The sequence below is a fragment of the Gorilla gorilla genome, chromosome 1 (genome assembly GCF_029281585.2).
Source record: "Gorilla gorilla gorilla isolate KB3781 chromosome 1, NHGRI_mGorGor1-v2.1_pri, whole genome shotgun sequence".
Taxonomy (NCBI): Eukaryota; Metazoa; Chordata; class Mammalia; order Primates; family Hominidae; genus Gorilla; species Gorilla gorilla.
The window spans coordinates 107,496,330-107,505,303 of record NC_073224.2 but is presented as its reverse complement, the minus strand read 5'-3'; the positions used below and the strand labels follow the sequence as shown (position 1 = coordinate 107,505,303).

The following is an 8,974-nucleotide window of genomic DNA, read 5'->3' as shown; positions in this document are numbered from 1 at the left end:
GGGGTTTTCTTCTCTAGTGGAATTCTCGTGTTCATGTAGTGCAGGGAGGATCGCAGCGCATTTCCGCCAAGACAGTTGAGACTGCGGTTCTGACCTGCGGGCCTCGATGAATTGCGTTAGGACACCTGGGCGCCGGCAGAGCCGTTCTCCTACACAAAGTAAGCGTGTTAAGTCTACAACCGAACGGGGACACTAAGATCCCCAAAGACCCTGCTTTCATCCCAAAGAACAGTGCCCGTCTGCGTAGTTTCTACCTGGCTCTATGAGGTGAGAACACATTCCCCGCTAGCACAGAAATCCTGAAGCAGAGGCTGTGTAAAAGGTGACGGGGGCTAGGGAAAAACACGAAGATTTTCACAGAGCATGAGACCCCAAGAGACTGGAGACCATGGATCAATTTCTGCAATAAGCAGCCTTATGTACAAAGGGAAGAGCTATGCAGCCTTCGCGCTAGTTAACTTGTGATAAACAGGCTCACAATGGCTGACGCTTGTTCCTTCTCCAGAGAGAAGGACAACGACATGCCACTTCCTGTTCCCCAGCCATCCAACTGTAAAAATAACATGACACCACCCATATCATGCACTAGTAAAAGTATCCCTTCACATACAATCTGCTTTTTCCAGCGCAAAATTCAGGGGGAAACTCGAACGCAGTCCCCCACTACCACAAATTATGCAGTGGAGTTTCCCACATTTGGGGAAATCGCAGGGGTCAGCACATCCGGAGTGCAATGGATAAGCCTCGCCCTGGGAAAACCACCTTCGTGATCATCCTGTCTCCCCTGCCAGGTAAGTATGAGATCATACACCTCCGCCCTGCCACAGCTCCATACGCCTCACCCTTTACACGCACGGTCACTTCCCACTCGCATCGCCCCACCGCCCCCCCCCCACCCCCATGCCACCCCGAGCCCTCTTTGCCCTGACACATAGCTGGGACTATCACGTCCAACCGGCGGTCCTGGACTTGCTCCCACAGCAGGAGAAATCCTTCGAGGCGAAGCAGCAGCCCCTGAGCTGCCTCATCTACACAGGAATCGCCCTATCCATGATGTCACCGACAGCGCCTTTCCCGGTCCGGCTCTGCTCTTCCGCCCCACTCTCTGCCAAATCAGCCCATCAACCCGCTGCCGGAGCCGGCGAAGGAAGTGACGCCTGCCTCTCCCTCTTTTCCCTCCCATCCCCGCCCCGGTCTCTCCCAAAGAAGTAGGTTCTTAGTCTGTGATGCCAAGGACCCCTTTGGCGGCCAGCTGGAGCTTGTGCGCTCTTCTTCAAATAATGGCTTTTAATGCACAAACTAGAAAGTTTAGGATTACAAAGAAAACCGGTTCTTTTCACATACGGTTATCCTTGTGATGTAGCATTCCGCTTGACATTGGAAGTCGTTCAATATCAGAGAGAAACCGTATCTATGAAACTAGAGAGGCTGCTCAGATGACTGCAAACCAGCCATCCTTACTTCTTTTATCACTGGAAGTGTTATAAAGATGGTTGTCCAGTTTCATGAATCTTGCAGGGTTTTTTCAAATACAGCAATGTACAAAAATGTGCTGCCCCAGCAGAGCACACTGAACACTCAGGCATGGTGCTGGAGTTTGTCATCTCTTCCACTGCCTTCTCTAGACCTTAGCGCTTACCTCTTGTTAACACTTTATATGCTGTGAAGACAGAAACAAAGTCATCCAAATTTGGCAAAAATATTTGGGGGAAATTTTATTTCAGGTGTTTAACTGATTACTTTTAATATGTAGGCTACAACACCAAACTCTGACAATACTCCACAGATTTATTAACGGTTTCCACCCCTGTCTCTGCAAATCTATCAGGCAAGTTTTTCCTGCCCTTTACTTTCATACAAACTGAGTCATACAGTGTGTAGTGAGTTTTGGGGGGAGTGTTGCTGCCCAACAGGTTCACCTTGCCTGCTGCCTAGACAGAGCCAATTTTTCGACACAGGGGAATTGCAATAAAGAGCTGCACTTTTTATTTGGTGGTTGGGGGCCAGTGAGTTGAGAGTTCTGATTGGTCAGGTCAGAGATGAAATCACAGGGAGCTGAAGCTGTCGTCTTGTGCTGGGTCAGTTCCTGCGTGGGGGCCACAAGACCAGCTGAGCCAGGTTATCAGTCTAGCTGGTGCCAGCTGATCCACTGAGTGCAGGGTCGGCAAATTATCTCAAGCACTGATCTTAGGTTTTCCAATAATGATGTGATCTCCAGGAACAATTTGGGGAGGTTTAGAATCTTGCAGCCAGAGTCTACATGACTCCTAAACCATAATTTCTAATCTCATGGCTAATTTGTTAGTCCTGCAAAGGCAGTCTAGTCCCCAGGCAGGAAGGCGGTTTGCTTTGGGAAAGGGATATTATCATCTTTGTTTCACAGCTAAACCATAAACTAATTTCCTCCCAAAGTTATTTCGGCCTGTGCCCAGCAATCAACAAGGACAGCTTGCATGTTAGAAACAACATGGAATCAGTTAGGTCAGATCTCTTTCACTGTGATAATTGTCCCAGTTTTAATTTTTGCAAAGGCAGTTTCAGAAGCAGAGGCATAGGTTTGACTTATTTCACTCAGTCTTATGTCTATGAATTTTTCATGTTATTCATATGGTTATTTGTTTCTGTGTATTCCTTTGTAGGAATATACATTAACTTATTTATTTATTCTACTGTTGAACATGTTGACCTAAAAGAAAGAGGCTGAAGCACAAAATATAATATAGAGTTTACTTGAGCCAACATGAAGACAGCTGCCTGGAAGACTCACACCCAAGGAACCTTGGATCTGAGCTCCCTTTGGCCTTTGTCACAAGCCGGTGTTTAAAGGTCAAAAGCATGGACAGACAGTGGGCTGATAGAAAGGTGCCTGTCAGGAATTCTCATTGGTTTACAGAAATAACATTAATTGGTGATTGGCTATATGTTGTTAAATTATAGGGTATGGGGGTATAGTGATTGGTGTGGCATTATTAGGTTAATTTACAGCTACTTGAGGTGATAGCAAGCAGTTTCAACAGATGAATACATAGCTCAGCGTAGCTCAAAAGGAAGGAGCGGAAAGTGGTTCCTGTCTCGATTTAACCTCTTTCTGGGCCTGATCATTTGAAAGTGCTCACATTCTTCAGATAAAACATTTTTAAAAAACTTTCTTCTTGAAAGCATTGATGATCAAAAGCTCAGTCAAGGTGTCTGTCTTTGCCAGAAAGGCTCATTCCCAGATAGTCCTGTCCCAGGCAGGGGACAGGGGAGGAAAGAAGCCACCTCACCGAGGAATTTTTAAGAATGCCCAAAAGCCCAATTGAAAGGGCCTTACAACCAGGCACGGTGGCTCACACCTGTAACCTCAGAACTTCAGGCAGCCGAGGTGGGTGGATTGCTTGAGTCCAGGAGTTCGAGACAAGCCTGGGCAACATGGCAAAACTCCATCTCAACAAAAAACACAAAAAGTAGCCAGGTGTAGTGGCACACACCTTAGTCCCAGCTACTCAGGAGGCTGAGGTAGGAGGATTGCTTGAGCCTGGGAGTTCAAGGCTGCACTGAGCTAAGATCACACCACTGCAATCCAGGCTGGGTGACAGAGTGAGACTCAGTCTCAAAAAAAAAAAAGGAAAACAGGGCGTCATAGAGTGGCAAAAAAAAAAAAAAAAAGAGGGAGAGAGAGGCCTCAGTTAAGTCTGCAGCTTCTGTCACTTGTTGAATCATCTCTAGTCTTCAGAATACCATGAAGTTAGTTTTCTCAGAAGTAAAACGATGAGAAATACATAACAGTGATGACATTGCACTTCATCATTCCATGCCGTAAGACATTTATAGGGCCATGGATGGTGATCTTTTCAAGAGACAAAAATAAACACTGGTGCAGAACAGGTAAGTGCGCTATAATTTGAGTACATCAGCTTTTGGGCATTAAAATCATGGGTCAGAAATTTAGAGCAAGAGGGCAGGTTGGATCCTGATAGCAGGAGGGAGTGTTTTCCTTTTTTTTTTCTTTTGAGACGGAGTCTCGCTCTGTTGCCCAGGCTGGAGTGCAGTGGCATAATCTCGGCTCACTGCAAGCTCCGCCTCCTGGGTTGACGCCATTCTCCTGCCTCAGCCTCCCACGTAGCTTGGACTACAGGCACCCACCACCACACCTGGCTAATTTTTTGTATTTTTAGTAGAGACGGGGTTTCTCCGTGTTAGCCAGGATGGTCGCGATCTCCTGACCTCATGATCCACCCGCCTCTGCCTCCCACAGTGCTGGGATTACAGGTTTGAGCCAACCTGACTGGCCGAGTGTTTTTCTTTTAACTTTCCAGTAGCATCATGGTGTTTACCACTGTTATTTCAGAGTGAAGTGACAATTTTTTGTTTGGTTGGTTTTGTACTTTTTATTTTTATTAAAATTACGTTTTAAGACAAGGACTCTGTCTTCCAGGCTGGAGTGCAGTGGCAAGATCACAGCTCAGTGCAGCCTTGACCTCTAGACCTCCAAGGATCAATGGCTCAGCCTCCCAAGCAGCTGGGACTACAGGCACACATCACCACACCCAGCTTATTTATTTTTTGAGACAGGGTCTCACTCTGTTGTCAAGGCTGGAGTGCATTGGCATCATCAGGGTTCACTGCAGGCTCGAACTCATGAGATCAAGTCATCCTCTCACCTCATGCTCCTGAGTAGCTGGACTACAGGTGGGCACCACCACACCCAACTAATTTGTATATATTTTACAGGGTCAGTGTTTCACCATTTTGCCCAGGCTAGTCTCAAACTCCTGGGCTCAAGTGAGCCTCCTGCCTTGGCCTCCCAAAGTGCTGGGATTACAGGCAGTTATTTTGACAATACGATTATGATGGTTAAACTGAGATGTGAGGCAGGAAGGTTAGGGTGAGTCAGACAGATTTGATAAACAGGTTTTGCTTGATATGACGCTGAGTTGCATCGTGAGTGCAATCAGGAGGAATACAGGTGAAATTTAGCACAGGAAGTACCAATGGGTCATTACGGTCAAAAGTGGTTTGTGGTTCTGAGTGGCAAACCTGGAACCTTGTCAAATTTCCCACAGCAGTAGTGATTTGTGAGATTCTGATCAGAGAATTATCCCTCCCTGCTGTAATCGAATTAATTGGGGACAGTAAAACAGAAATCTGATCATAGGTATTTTGCTATGTGTGTATGTATATGTATATACACATACACACAATAGGACTAGTGTGTCATATCTTAAGATAATATGCATATAGGGTGATTTTACCAAAACCACCAAGAGAGGACCCCTACAATTTAAAGGAGCCCTAATGGTGTATGTATTCCAGTCAACAGAAAAAGAGACTAACTCTTTCAAGTGCAGTGAGCACTGGAATTGTAACTGATTATACAGGCCAGTATCTTGGGTGAAAGCAGACTACCACAGATGTGAGATACTTGCCATCTCTGTCAGGAAGGTTGAGTTACCTTTAAGTGAAAATCTCCACTGACAGATGTCCACTCTGGCAGGGTTGCCTTTTACAAGAGAAACATGAATCCATGTGTCAACGCCCTTAAGTTTACTGGCACAGATTGGTCAGTAATACCTGTTGTGAGTCAGGTGCAGTGGCCCATGCCTGTGGTCCCAACTATTTGGAAGGTTGAGGCAGAAGGATGGCTTGAGCCCAGGAGTTCAAGGATACAGTGAGTCATGATTGTACCACTGCATTCTGGCTTGGGGAATAGGATGAGATCCCATCTCAAAAAAAAATGTATAAAGTAATAATAATACCTGATGTGGTCCCTTCCAACAGTCTTGGGGAGAATATTTTATTTGATGTTGTTTCTAGTAAACAACATCTCCAAGTTATAGGCCATGATTTTTAGTATTTTCTTCTCCCAGGAGTTCATTATGAAAAGAATCCTTTATTAATGTGGAGTTCTTAGTAAGTTTTGAGAGATCTTAGCAGTAATGGAGAATGTCACCTTTCAGAAGTGCAGATTCTTAAGCACCTTCATCTAACCACTGCATGGGTCTTCTTGTTATTATTTCAAAGAGGGAGAATGTGGACATTTTCCACAACCAGTGGGAGATCCTTGGCCAAGAAAGGTTAAAAACTTCTGTTAGCTTTGCCAATTGAGTTTTTATTGTATCATTAGTACATTCCATCAGCCCGGAGGATTATGTGTGATAGGCACAATGGAAATGTTGGGACATAGGCAAAATGTTACAAATGGATCCAATTACCTGACCAATGAAGTGTGTTCCTCAGTTGCTACAGAGTTCAGATGGCACTTCCCATGAGGAATTACCTTTTCTTTTCTTTTCTTTTCTTTTTTTTTTTTTTTTTTTTTTTTGAGATGGAGACTCGCTCTATTGGAAGGCTGGAGTGCAGTGGCACAATCTCAGTTCACTGCAACTTCCACCTCCTGGATTCATGCAATTCTCCTGCCTCAGCCTCCAGAGTAGTGGGACTACAGGTGTGCGCCACCACGCCCAGCTAATTTTTGTATTTTTAGTAGAGATGGGGTTTCACCATGTTGGCCAGGATGGTCTCAATCTCTTGACCTCGTGATCTGCCCGCCTTGGCCTCCCAAAGTGCTGGGATTACAGGGGTGAGCCACAACGCCCAGCCAGGAATTACCTTTTCTAATCACAATCTACATACTACTTGGGCTGTGGCTCATTGGCATGGAAATGCTCACCCCAGTGAGCACATACAAATTAGCACCAGAAAGTATCTGTGACCCTGAGATGGAGACAGCTGGATAAAGTCTAACTGCCATGTCTCGAAGGGTCCTAAAGTTAAAATGTCCCGGTAACCCATGAAGGGGCTTTCCAGGGTGATGCTTGGGACAAAGAGTACCACAAGAATAAACCTTTTCTGCAATCATAGGAAATGATTTTCAATACCATTGCTTTCCCCATGCTAACATTTTATATTATTTCCGATGAGTCAGCTTATGAAGTACTGTAAAAAGGGTAGTTGAAGTCTAAGGGGTGGATCAGTGTATCATTGGGCCCATACCATAAGCCTGTTTCTGGAAGAAAGTTGTTCCCTTTATCCTTCCAGAGATCCCTCTCCTGCTTGGGAGCTCCCACTTATGCTTCTTGTTTTTTTTTTGTTTTTTTTTTTTGTTTTTTTTTTTTTTTTGCTGGAGTCCCTCTCTGTTACCCAGGCTGGAGTACAGTGGCACAATCTCGGCTCACTGCAGCCTCCGCCTCCCAGGTTCAAGTGATTCTCGTGCCTCTGCCTCTCAAGTAGCAGGAAGTGTAGGCATGTGTCACCACACCAGCTAATTTTTGTATTTTTAGTAGAGACAGGGTTTCACCATGTTGGCCAGGCTGGTCTCATACTCCTGACCTCAAGGGATCCGCCAGCCTCGGCCACCCAAAATGCTGGGATTACAGGCATGAGCCACCATGTCCAGCCCACTTGTACTTCTAATGAAGTCTTCAATGGGTCATAAGTCAGCAAGGTCATTTCGAGAAGTTCTGTGTCTGCTGCCACCTTTGGAGCCACATTCTTAGCTGCAGCATCAGGAAAATGATTGTCCTTGCTCTCCAGAATATCTAGTTTTGAATGACCAGGAATTTTGATAAAGGCCGAAGATTTGGGTTTTCAAATTGCTTCTAAGAGATCAGAGATTTATTGGGCATTTTTGATGGCTTGGCCTGATGAAATCAGATATCTCTGTTGCTTCTAAAGCATTCCAAAGTCATCACCTACTCCAAATGCATCTCTGCCATCAGTGTAAATGTTAGGCTGAGGTGGAAGTATTGATTGAGCCCAGGAGTTCATTCAGGTCCAGCCTGGAAACACAGCAAGATGTCCTCTCTACAAGAAAAAAAATCAAAGAGTTAGCTGGGCGTTGTGGCATGCACCTGTGGTCCCAGCTACTCAGGAGGCTGAGGTGGGAGGATTGCTAGAGCTGAGAGGCTGAGGATGTGGTGGGCCATGATGGAGCCACTGCACTCCAGCCTGGGTGACAGAGTGAGACCCTGTCTCAATCAATCAATAAATAAATCTCAACCATTTAAAATATCAATGACAGATTTGTTTGGCCTTTTAAGTGCATTGCTGAATTCTCCAATCTACATATTGGGGAACGACCTGGGTAATGGCAACATGGAGGTATTTGGCCAAAATGCAGACCCTTTCATTGTCTGCTTTAGTCTGTTTTTAAAAATCTTCTAAAGGATTATTCCAATTCACCCTTTTCAACCGTTTAGTGGCCCTGCCTTCTTACACCAGCATGTGAATTAATTGATAAAGATCAGAATATCCAGGCTTAAAAGTTTGGACAATTAAGTCAAATTTTCTCCCAAACCCTATAGGATCTTGGAGGCTGCTTTTGAATTAGAAAGGGAAAATTCATGTAAATTTTGATCAGGGAAGTTTTTTTGTTTTTTTTTTTTTTTGATACAGAGTCTTGCTCTGTCACCCAGGCTGGAGTGCAATGGCACAGTCTAGGCTCACTGCAACCTCCACTTCCCGAGTTCAAGAGATTCTCCTGCCTCAGCCTGCTGAGTAGCTGGGATTGCAGTCATGTGCCACCATGACTGGCTAATTTTTGTATTTTTAGTATAGATGGGGTTTCACCATGTTGTCCAGGCTGGTCTTGAACTCCTGACCTCGTGATCCACCTGCCTAGTCCTCCCAATGTGCTGGGATTTCACACATGAGCCACTGCGCCCAGCCCAGGAAAGTCTTTTAATAATATTCTTAATTCACATTTTGGTGAAGCAGTATACAGAATGATAGGCTTCCCTCTTCCTGTGGGTTTTACCTTGAAAGGGGCTGTCAGAACAGAAGTTTCAGGGAAGGGGCCAGAGCCCTGGGGACTTTCCTCAGGTGATGGTGATGGAAGAACAGGCAAGGCAGGACCGGAGGGCTCAGGTAAGGGAGACTATGCAGGTGCAGGGGCAAGAGGAGAAGGAGCAGTTGGAGGTGAAAGAGACAAAGCCTCCTCAATATTTCTCACTTCAGAAAATGTGTCAGATCTCCCTCTCCCTCTCCCTCTCCC

General features: G+C 45.4%; 1 non-coding gene across 1 annotated transcript; it reads right to left on the bottom strand.

Annotated features, from left to right (window-relative positions):
* Window positions 1-635: 635 nt before the first annotated feature.
* Window positions 636-799, bottom strand: LOC115932578 (U1 spliceosomal RNA). Its single transcript, XR_004068844.1, has one exon. It is a non-coding gene; the product is annotated as a U1 spliceosomal RNA (small nuclear RNA).
* Window positions 800-8,974: the final 8,175 nt, after the last annotated feature.